Below are 12927 nucleotides of genomic sequence, written 5' to 3' on the forward strand. Positions count from 1 at the left end.
TTTGATATTTATTAATGTTTTCTGTAGTCCTTGTTGTTTAATTTATAAAAGAGATTAAAAAATAATCTAACATTTAATAAACGTACATGTATTTTTTGAGTTTTGGAATTGGGGGGGGGATGATCGTATAGCCATGCTGAAAATTCTAATGGACGATCACTTTTACATGAGGGAGTTGCATAATGACGAAATGGAGGGTTTTGTTTGGGGGGGGGCTGGCATGCGTTCATCGAAGTATACATAAAATGTTAGCAAATGCTCTTCTGTTGTGTCATTTACTATTGTAAATCAAGAATTTCATATGCTTAAAGTGTAACTTACAAAATCGTTTCCTGTCTACTAACATATTCCGAAAGGGTAACAAGCACGAAAAACTGGTAAATACAAAAATATGAAATAGGGAAAGCACAAAACGGTGAAAATATCAAAGAAAAACGTAAGAAGGAAAAAACTAAGGAGAGCAATACAATGCAAAATGAAACAAATGCAACAAAAAATTTGCACAAAAAAATATGACAAAATGATCAAATGGAAACTTGCCAACTTCATGAGGAGCAACCACGTAATTTTCATAACCAGCAATATTAACTATAAATACTATCAGACTTTTTACTGTAATGATGTTGTTAGTAAGAGAGAACTGTTTAGTCTTGTTTTGGAAGAGTTTTTACCCTTTGTCTAAACATTTTTGAAGAATCTCACGATTTACTCTTCAACCCAACCACTCCGTTGCGTTTTGCCAATTCTTTCCCTTGTGCAATAAAATTACTACCCCAATCATGATGTATAAAAAAAATTATGTAGACAACAAGTTTAATGAAACGATAGAACAGCCCACTATGTGGTAGAAAATCATATTTCATTCTGATTATGCTTTGGAGTATTTCATGACCGACAGAGTTCAAGAATTTTCATTGAAAACCTTGAAAGTTATCCCTGAGAATAGATTTATCTTGCATTTTAAGCACTTGAATGAATTTTCGATAGACGGTGCTTGATTCATTTGCATGTTGTGGTTTCCTATATATGTCATGATTTAGTTTTAACTCCGCGATTTATCTTTATTTAGTGTAATCGATCTTCCCATGTGGTTCACCATGTGACTGATCGTCATTTCATGCATTGTAAATTGAACCGTGTGCCTGAATTTGCACTCCATGGGAAAATTTCCTCGAGGTGCAAAAGAAGAGAGATTATTCTGCAAATATAGCGAGTAAAGCAGTTCGTTCCATCCAAGGTCAGTAGACAAAAAAAGTTAGGCGTAACGTCAGTAGGCAGATAAGGTTATGACCTTCCAAGGTCAAACTTTCTCTTTCCGTCGCTGGAGACAGTGACGTATCTCATCTATCTACTCAGTGACGTCATTTTGCTTACAGAATTGAAAGAAACCTTGCCTTGGAGCAGGACGTCGACATCACAGTTCTGGTTGACCGTGGTCTAGAAGATCAATTATTATGGTATAGTAATCTTGGTTAGGCTCTTCCCAACGCTGATGTCGCTTACAAAAATGGGAAAAAGAAACCAGAAAATGGAGTAGTTGATTATGGACAGACTAGGAGTCAGTGACGTAAGAAGAAACCCTGTAGTATAGTAACCTTGATAACTTCCATTCTGAAACATGATACTTATATCTGCGTCTAGGCATCATGAAAATGTTTATGTTGCCTTATTTTGAGTTACGTAATGTTTATTGTCTCAAATACTTTAAATCTTCGAAATAAAAGTTCAAGAAAATTAGGAAATTAGTTGTTTTGAGAAGCCCATATTCACAAGCAGCAACAGAGATTACACTTTGTTTCCGTGAAACTTCTGTACCTAGAGAAAAAACATAGTTTTTGTTTTGAATAATTGATGGTTTAAAATAAATTAGCGTGCACTATCGTCCTAAGCGTTAGACAAGTGAATATTTGCTTCAGGTTATAAATTAAATATTGCTGTCAAAGTAATAAAAGAAGTTATTTAGATGGCGCTGTTTTTGGATTTGCTTCAATTGTAAAACTATGTCGGCATGGTTTTCTGTTGCCATTTTTCTTTCAGGCTCGACTGCATTGCTTTTTGTTTCTACAACCCCCCAAAAAATATTTTATTTTATTGCATTTTATTTTTAAACAAATGGTCTTCTCATCATCCGAATTGTCCAGTTTGGTTTCCATGCGTGAATTGTGGCGTGACGTGTAAAATCATTTTCAGGTTTTTTTCTGCTTGAATGAACTGCTAACGCGACAAGAGTTTTCTTGCGCACGTACATTTTTCGATTGGTTGGGGGAATGGAAGTAACCACGTAATGTCCTCTTCCTGTTGAAGCTCGAAATAAAGCCTTTTGTATTTCTTGAGGTTAATAGCCTTTATTTATTGATACATCTTTGTCTTCTTTTTACCCATCGCCAGACGCAGAGAGAGCAAGTGCCAAGCTTCTGTTTGTCATTAACTTTGTACTGCTGAATATAAATTTAACGTTCTGAATGGAATTTGAATGTGAAATAATTGCCAAACTTTTACGAAAATTCTGCTGGTTTATGACTCCAGCTCACGATCTTGCGTGTAAATGCTAAGCCCAGACATTAGATGTAACTGCTTCAGTGCAGTGATTCACGTTTAACAGATTTGTTGTGATGTTGTCGCAATAACATTTGCGTTTACATTATGTCACTTTCTGTATTCTCTCCTGATTTCCTCTCCGTAAGATAGGTAGGTAATATATGAAATTTAAGTTAGCACAGAGTGTCTTTACATATTTTTAGAATGATAAATGCTTTGAAATAAAAATTTATGGCAACAGCTTATTTTTTTAATTGAGGGATATCGTCTGCTACATTTATATTTATTCTGCTTTAAAAATATTGGATATAAACAAGCTTTGCTTTGAAGGGTTATGTACTGGCGCTTTCCAAAGAGAAATATTCGTATTGCATAAGTCAAAAATGTTGTAAAATGCATGTTATTATGATTTCGAAATTCAAAATAATCAACATTAATAATCAGAAAGGGAGAAACCGTCAGTCATTACTTCTGCATGAAAAGAGATCTCCATACGAATACCCTAACAAGATAGATATTATTTCTAAAGTTAAATCTTAGTAACAGGAGAAAATGCACCGACGCATAAATCAATTCCAAAGTCCTTAAATATATCTGTAACAACAATAAATAAAAAATAAAACGAAATTTACAACTTAAAAAAGTTAAAGAAACATAATGCTCGCCAGGTTTTGCCCAGGCATGGCGTTGACTCAGAACAATACGTAGAATCCTGTATGAAAACTTCTCTGCAGGAGATAAATGGAAATAAAATTGTACATTCGATGAAGCACGGGTTTATCTAAATAACTACAATTAAAGAAAAAGATCAATATTCGGAAAAGAAAAGAAAAAATGTACAAAGCTGGTTCCGTCATTACAAAGAAATTTTCAATAAGAAGTTTGATTTTCGTATGAGTCTCTTACAGCAGGGAATAAAAAAATAAGAAGCATGGAAAAAACTGTTAAAATATACTATGTAGAAGAAGTTTTGGGTCCGATATTTACAGAAGAAATTCCGTTTCTTTACCTGAATGACTTCGGTAGTGAATCTTCTTCGATATATTTATTCAAAAAGTGAAACGAAGCAGCAAGTCGTACTTCGATAAGTACCACTGCATTCCTTGAAAAAACGAAAACTGATACAGATACTGTGTATATACATTTTCAACGTAATCCTTCAAAGTCCCCTGATGTTTCAAGTACGGATTATTGTGACTTTCGTCTCTCGAAATGAGCTCTTTCTGAGCGCAAACCCATCACGATGGACGGACTCTGGAACGTAGGGGGGAGAATGGAACTTTTAACGAAAAACCAGTCTGTCATTGAAATAGCAATGCACACTTAAGTCCAGAAAAAAGGGTACCAGATCGAACATTTATAAAAGTGTTATTTACATTTTAAACATTAATTAAAAGGCTCCGAAATCGTTCTAAAAATGCGTAAACATCCTCTCTATAAATGCTTTTCATGAATCCATTTCATGATTTGTTTGCAAGTAAACTGATTATTAAAATTTTTTATCATTTAGGAATTCAGATGACAGAGGTGGACAAATTATTGGACTCAAAAGGAATGTTTTTTAAATTATTGGTTTTAGCTCATTTAAATTCGGGTGGTAGAGGGAATTCTACATATTGACAATATTTAATGCTTTAAAGTTTCTGAACAATTGAATACGTTTAGTATTTATAAAATTAACGATTTATAGTGCCTTATTTGAGTCAGACTTTCGATGGACTGCACTGCGTTATTTTCTTTTGCTTGGTTTGCTTTTACAGCCGATGTAAATTTTGGATTGGTTTCTAATCCGGACCATTTCCCGAGCGAGGTAATATTTTTTGTATCATTTTTAGCTAAAAAAATTAAAAACATAATTCGTTATTATGCTTAAAAATACAGCAATAACTAACTGAACGCTAAAATCGCTGAACACCAGTCATTTTATCATTGATTAAATTCTTGGCAGACGAGTATTCTGTATGAGAGTTTTGGTGGTTTTACCTTGAATAATAACCATTTTTCTGTAAAATTTCCTACAAAGGCATCCCCCCCCGTTAGACAGATAGCTGTACCACGTTTTATCGTAATGCAAAGAATCTAGTCCTATCTATTATGCATGAGAAGTCAATTGCTTCTTTGCCTTCTAGAATACCATCAGGTATTTGAAGTAGTCATATTTTAGAACACTGATATCTTTTTTTCTTTTCTCAAATTTTCTTCTGAAATCCAAGCAGGTTGCATGCCACCCGCATGCACGATCTGAAAGCAATTGATAGGCCAGAATTTATTTTTATTTGTTTATTTTTAGCTCAAAGAAGCAATTTTCTCCAGAAGGGCTATTAATTTCGCTTTGACATTTTATGTTGAAAACTTAAATGCGTTGAATCACTTTTCAAATTGTTGCCACCAAATGTTATCGCCCTGTATTATATTTAAAGAAATTAATTAAATAATGAAGAAACTGCATAAATCTATGTATGTTTCTCGCATTGTGATAAAACAACGGTACCTAGAGCCATCAAGTTTAGAGTAACGTAATCCTCCACCCGAATACGGGCATCAGGAAGCCCAGATTTGAAATTTGGTGTTTGTTTTATTATCTATTTCGTAAAACTTTAACGAATTTTTGATTAAACAAACTCAACGATTTCAAAGCGAGCGATGGAAAAACTGTTCGGGATTTTTTTTTTTTTTTTTTTTTTTTTTTTTTTTTAAATATCGCTTTCGCGCGAGATTGTGTATTGGAAATTCTAAAGATATGCTCTTTTTTAATTATTTTGTGATACTGTTGTTGAATTGAATTTTATGGTTTTAAGTGCGAAGAACATGATATTTGATAAATAAACGTAACACACAAAAAGTTTTTTTTTTTTTTTTTTTTTTTTTTAAAAAGTCGCTTTTGACGTAATATAAAATCTGAATAATCAGATTTAAAGTAAAGTTAAATGTCAAAAACAGAATGGAATAATATTCATTGATGTATAGTGAAATATGAATGAATGTTTTATATACATTCTGTAATATTTTGTTTCTTAGGCGTACATCCTAAATATATCCTATATTGAATGATCTAAAATTCACAGAGTTCGAAAATTTGCATTAGGAGATAATATAATCAATATTTCTTTAGTAACTAAATGTATCCTAAATATAATAATAATATATTATGACGAAGGTATATTCTAATTATGCCTTCGTTCGACCTCTTTTTTAAACATTCAAGCTTTTAATTCATTATTATGTTCTTATTTTCCCAGCTGATGTTTCTCAACTTACAAAAATTTAGTTTATTTTTTAAATTTGCTGATATTGCTTTTTTGTTTCGGAAGCGCATTTACACCAATTTATTTATTTATTGTGTTAAAGTGAGTTTCATTTTTCTGTCTTATTTTTTTCCGTGATGTTTTTGAATAAGATTTTATAAATAAGGTTTATAGAATTTTGATTAATATTTAATTTTTCTGTTCATTCTATCTAATTACACTTATTTTCATTTAGAGTTTAAGCAACTGCAGTTTTATAACGTTAAATATGTCTGCCCCCCTTGTGTTTTTTTTTTTTTTTTTTTTTTTATGTGTTGGAAAATTTTTTCGAAAAATTATATGTAAGTGATAAGTAATAGATGAAATGAAGTTAAAAATTCACTGAAATAGCAATTTAGAAAAGAAAATTATATAAAATTGCATCGCAATTTCTAACTTAATGAACATTCATGAAAAATAGAATTATATGTAGCGGCATGTAGAATGTTATATTTAGAAACATGAAAGTTTCTTTAAAATGTTACAAAATATAATAATTAATTAATTTTGTATTAAAACAAGAAATATGAGGAGAAAAATATGCATTCCTACTTAGGTCTGAAGAAACTCCATTGGTTTGAATGGTGCTTCGGTCGCGTGTCTCTTATGTTGCGTGTACAATTACAACAATTAACTCTAACATACTTTTTAAATATCTATGAAAAGCGTAAGCTCATATTAACATTATTGTTGCTTAGATGATGCTATCGTACAAATGAAGAGGCAAGTATTCAAGTCTGAACTCAAGACTTTATTAATCGAACTGAATGAATAGCTGCTTATATGCACCTGATGAACGATCTGGAACATTCTAGAAAATGGAGAAAATTTTCCAATATGTAGGGAACATAAGGAAACAAATTAACAGGAAGGACATATAAATACAACTAATTTTTAGGCAACTTGCCTTTGGTAGATTTTGATTTCGGGACCTGTGGTTTTCGAATTTTTCGTCTTAACCATTCAGCCATGATGTGCTCGATCGAAGGAAACAATTTTCGCTACAATAACAACAACAGATTAAGAATAGACTATTAGAGGCATAGAAGTGTTATGTAGTTAGCTTTCGAAGTTAAGTATAGTTCATTGTCTTCATTATACGAAGATTTTCCTAAAAGTAAGAGACTTACTAGTTGAAAGTTTCTACTTTTTCTGTCTGGAACATTTTGTAGACTGAACTTGTCATGCCTTTTTAAATTTTTCTTACACATTTTATGTTTCCTGGTTCGTTATGGTTAAAAATCAAATCAGAAAAGCCTCAGTATCATAGGTGTATAAGCCTGCTGAAAATGAAAGGCACAGTATAAAACGTAAAATCCTCTTGACATTGGTCATGAATTTGGGACTTTGAATAAGTTATTGCTTCAGTAATGTCAGAGCATGTTGTCTCACATTTCTTAATTGCTTGACACTCTGGAGTAGGCTTCGATATTGCGACTTGTGAGGGCACCACACATGAAATTCTCATCTTCATGTAGTCTGTCACAGGCTGAGTATGTTGTGTTCAATAATACTGTGCAATTTTTATCGGTTTATGACAGTAAAGGAGCGTAAGTAAAGCGTAATAAGATTATTTCTAGAGAGAAAGTTTACCCATATTATGAAATGTAGCTACTCAGCATGGACTTAAATCAAGGCTCGATGTGCAATATCTGTCGCAGCGAAGTTCAAATTATCCAACGGTTTCTCTTTTCCAAACATCCAAAGGTATCATTCGGTGAAGCGACCCTGACCGAAAGGTCTGCCTCGCATTATGAACCTAATCTCGCATAATATATCTGCATAAAGACCCTGCTTTGCTTTGCTTTACTTTTCTGTGCAACTGCATGTAAACTGCTTCCATGTCTTATTGTTCCTTTTCATAATTTTTGAAGCCTTTATTAATGCGAACATTTTTATGACTATGTTTGTGGCAACTACGCTAATGTACAAAACAAATTCATTTTTCAACATGAACTTTTTTTGCGATGAGTACAATTAAAAGCCAACTCAGTAGAAAGGTGATGTACTATATACAAATATCAGTACGTCAGAGAGTACGTCGAGGCCCGTAAAACGAGAAGAGTCAGCTCGCATTGTACAAACCAACTTAAAAGGAAAAAAGGAAGGCCCATTCCCATGCTTTCTTCTTAAGATAAAGTGAGATTATACTTTCAGTATAGAGCTACGAGAAAACATTAAGACTAAGACGCCTTTACACGTAATAGATTATGAGTTGATGAAATTCTTGAAATTATTTCTTCATTCTTTGAATGATAAGATTCTAGAAATCTTCACAACTCCATATTTGCAACAAAATACATATTTGAAATGTATTAGCGGACCGCATATAATTGCTTAAGAATCCGCCAATTTGAGACCCCTGCATTTTAACATATGATTGATTTGGTTTTGTTTATGATGATTATGGCAAAGCTCACTCGAGGTCTGTTTGCCTAAGGAGATGCTTTTCTGGAAGACTTTCTAAGGGAAGCTAGCTTGTATACACGTTACACATGGAGAAAACCACGAAAAACACCCACCAAGATATTGGAATTGATAAAAGTGCTGTTTCATGAGCTTAGAAAGCCTTCCAGACGACAGGTACACGGCCAACAACGTACAAGAATAACAACGATGACTGATATATCGCCTTCCAGACGAAAAGAGAGCGGATAACACTGCTCAACAGTTGCGCATGGACGTTAGTTGTCTTGATTCACTGTGGTCAGACGACTCCCAAGTAGCATGGCAACGTCATAACGACGTTGCAAACTCGTCGCGGGTGTCGTTGCGAAAACGTTGCAATATGTCATCTTTAGGACGCCCAGATGTCCGCGAAACTCCACTGTTTTACAACCGTTACAAAGAAGTCTTTATTACGTCCTTGCAGATAAGTTTTTTTTTTTTTTTTTTTTTTTTTTTTTTTTTTTTTTTTTGTCGCACAGACGTCGTTATTGCGTCTTCCTTAGATTATAATTCGGCTGTGAAAGCATTGTATCACGACGTCTTAACAACGCCTAAATGTTTGCAGAATTCGACCTTTTTGCGACAGTTGTAAAAATGTTATTATGTCTTTGTATTACATATTGATTTATGCAGAAAAACAAGCTTAATAATTAATGTATTTTTCTTCTTTTTAAAAATTTTGTATTCCTTGTATTTTTTTAAAGTATAACTATTTATCATTTCCTAAAAATCAGAAGATAATACAATTTTCCCCTTTAGAATAATTAATAATATGCATAATTAATAATAACGTTAATTATTTTCAGTACCTTTAACTATATTTTTTAAATAACTTAAATTCCAAGTTGCGATTATTCAAGATTTCATCTTTTTTTTTTTTCCTTAATCCTTTAGTATGTAAGCGAGAGTAATTATGAAAGTGGTTATTATAAATATATAATAATAATAGAAGGTTTTAAGTAAATAAAACTCAATCAGACATAGATAAAAGTACTATATATGTGGGTAGAATAAAAGAGCGTTTCTGATTATAACAGCGTTATCACATTTATTTCTGTTAAATCTCAGAGACAATGAAAATTGCCCCTGTCATGATAAATTAAGAAGCTTAAGGTAACATAATTAGTATTTTACGTGAACTCAAGTATAAATTTATTCGCGTTTCATAGTAAAAAATATAACCATTAACTTCTATATCTCCGAGATATGCAAATGAAAGAGTGTATAAAGTACAGGGTGATCTTTTTTAAAGTGACAGTGTTTAGAGCGCAATCTAATAACCGAAATGGCACCAAACTCGGTATTTAGACTAATCAAGACATGCGAAAAGGGATTCCGTGAAAAAAAAAATTAGTTCCAAAAATCGCCGCTAGGGTTGTGCGATGACAGCGCCAGTAATGGGGGCTATAAAAGCAAGTAGTAGACAGCTCCGACAAATAATCTCAGCTGAAGTAAACGAGCTCCAGTGGACATGCCTCACACGTTACCAGAATGTGCGTTACTGGTGAAGCTGTATTACATGAAACAATGTAATGCATCCGCAGCACCCCTGACCTCACGCCATGCAATTTTTGGCTCTGGGGTTCTTTGAACTCTCAAGTTTATGTTGGTGGAGTATCAAATTTGTCTATTCTAGAGGACAACATAACAAAGACACTGCGGAATATTCCTTGTAATATGTTACATACGGCTGTGGAGAACGTTGTGAACAGAATGCACGATGTTATTTCTGAGAATGATGCTCACATTGAATGTGGTCTAATTCCTCACCGGGGAAGTTAATGTAGTAAATAAACATTAATAATTTAACTGTACGATTGTATGTCTTGATTAGTCTAAATACCAAGTTTGGTGCCATTTCGGCTATTAGATCGCGCTACAGGGCGCTCCAAACACTGTCACTTTAAAAAAGATCACCCTGTAATTAATAAATGTGATCAAAAATATTTTATACAAAAATATACCTAAATCTAAAAACAAAACAAAAAAAAAACTTCCCATATTCATATCTAAAATGAAATAATAACCTAACAAACAACATACATGACAGCACAATTTAAGAAAAAACATGAACTAGCAGTGTTTGAAAGTATAAATAGCAGAAGGAAGGGAACAGAACTAAAATTTGCAATTAATAAAAAAAAATTGCGTTTTTTAAATAGTAAGCAATTAAAAGTGCAATAATTATGGATTGCAGTATTTACTAGTAATGCTGATGTTTCTTAACACCATTTCTTTCGATCATATATAAATGTATTTACCTATTTTTAGTTTCTACATTTTGGAATTGTGGTAGATTACAATGATCATTTCATGCACTTTTTATAATCAATAGCCAACTTCAGATTTGATACTGAATCTGAAGTCCTTTTGATACTGTACAGAAATAATTTAAATAATATAGTATATGACAGTAAGCTAAGTACGTTAAAGTAAGCACTTCGTTAAATAGCACGCGATGAAACTTTTTGTTTCTATTTATTATGAATTTCTTTGTTATCACAAGCACATAAAATGTAAGCGAAGAATATACTTAAATTATGAATATAGTATACTTAAATGACTTACTTAAATATACTAAGTACATTGGTGTGCAAAATTTAAGCAACAGGTGTTCTTTTTTACATAAATCCACGAGATATCATCTGAGAGACATGAAATTCAGAAATAAGAGACAGCATTTTGTATTTAAACAATGACGAAAGCATAATTGCGCAAAAATGAGAACAATGCATACAGTATGGAATTAAACAAAAACAGGCTTTATTGAACTCATAATATCGTTACACATGATTGTCTGTATAAGAGGAAGAACAACAAGCAGATGTTCCTTAGTATTGGATATGCCCTCCCCTTACTGCAATGGTTGCTTCTCACTGTCTCCCCACACTCAGCACCATGTTGTCCAACAGATCTTGAGATGAGAGTGCCCATTCCTCAATCATCATCTGTTTCAATTGTTGGATGTTCGCCGGAGGATGTAATCGTGCCTCAAGGCATCTCCCCAAAGCATCCCATACATATTGTATGGGATATCAATCAGGAGAGTACGCTGGCCAATCTATTCGAGTGATATCTTCACTTTTCAGTAGCTTCTCAACAGCAGGAGTCCGATGTGGCCGTGCATTGTCATCCATAAAAACGAAGTCTGGTCCAATTGCACCTCGGAACAGACGCACATAGGGAAGGATCACCTCCTGACAATAGAGATCTCCGAATACAGAACTTCTGTCGAAAACGTGGAGCTCTGTCCGCCCGTTCAGCATAATGCCTCCCCAGACGAGATCTCCAGGACACCGTAAAGGTCTCTTTCCGTGATGTTACTGAGATTAAACAGTGTCCTTACATCTCTCCAAATAAGTTGGCGTTGAGAATCGCTTGGTTCACTAAAACGACTCTCATCCGTGAGGAGGACACGACTTCACTGATGAGATGCCTAGTTTTTGCGCTCCTTGCACCAGTCTAAAGTCGCCGATGGCCAACTTTCAGAGGGATGCAGCGTTCAGGACGGCGGGCGAATAAGCCATTTTTGTGAAGGTGTCTGGACACAGTAAACCACGACAGTTGTGGCCGGTTGCTGTACACAGTTGCTGAGCTGTGGAGCTTGCTGACTGGTTTTGGGCTCTTTTCGCCTGTAGGACAATATATCGGATATCTGCTGCAGTTGTTGTCCTGGAGCGGCCATCACCAACCTTTCTAATAGCTGTACCTATGGTTTGGAATGCTTTCCAAGTCCGCGAAACGACACTTTTGTTGACTTCGAAAACTTCACACACACTGGTCACACTACGCCCCTCCTCCAGCTTTCCGATCATTCTTCCACTCGTGAAGTCATCCAGATGATTTCTTCTAGCCATATTTCAAGGAAGATTTCACCTATACTTGCAGCGAATGTCTTTAATTGCGTCTTCGTCCTTCCTTTTATGGTAGTCTCGAGTGGAGCGCACGCGCTTTGCGTACGATCACGTAGCCTGTCATGTTTTTTTCCGAACATTTGCATATGCATGACCTTTCTACTGAATTGCGTGTTCATTGTACCGATAGTAAGAACCCCTTTTCTGCAACTGCATGGTTATCTGATTAAAATTTGCATTGTTGCTTAAGTTTTGCACACCAGTGTATTTAAGTTTACTATATATTAAGTATTTAAGTTTATTAAGTTACTTAATATACTGAAGTATATTCATTATACTTAAATAAGTATAATGAATATACGTAGCGTATTCGGAAACTAAGTACCATTTCATTCTAGCGCCGTCGCAGCGCTGTGGTAGGCGTCCCGCGCATGCGCACTAGTCTTTCTTGTTCACTGACTTTCAATTGTCGTCATTTTGGTTGCTCTATGTTGTGTTTTCAGTTTGCTGTGCACATTCAAAATGTTTAAGACAATTAGTTCTCCCGCTGACTGTGAGATTCGTGCCGTGATTAAATTTTTGAATGCGAGGAATGTTAAACCGGCCGAAATTTATCGTCAAGTGACAGAAGTTTACGGTGAATACGCGATAAGTGATGGAATGGTGAGAAAGTGCGTAAGAATGTTTAATGCAGGTCGAACAAATGTCCACGCCCTTCTGTTGTCACCGATGATTTGGTAAGGAAACTTGATGAAGCAATTCATGAGAACAGACGCTTCACAATGACAACTCTTTCAGAGGCA

At 34.2% G+C, this 12927-nt stretch overlaps 1 protein-coding gene across 8 annotated transcripts in view; it reads left to right on the top strand.

Moving 5' to 3' along the window:
* The window catches only part of LOC118191118 (serine/threonine-protein kinase tousled-like 2), a 558371-nt gene that overhangs the window by 125352 nt on the left and 420092 nt on the right, over window positions 1-12927 (top strand). The window lies entirely within an intron of this gene.

This window comes from Stegodyphus dumicola, chromosome 1 (assembly GCF_044657685.1).
Source record: "Stegodyphus dumicola isolate Sdum_Otavi_A_Nest chromosome 1, ASM4465768v1".
In the NCBI taxonomy this organism is placed as follows: domain Eukaryota; kingdom Metazoa; phylum Arthropoda; class Arachnida; order Araneae; family Eresidae; genus Stegodyphus; species Stegodyphus dumicola.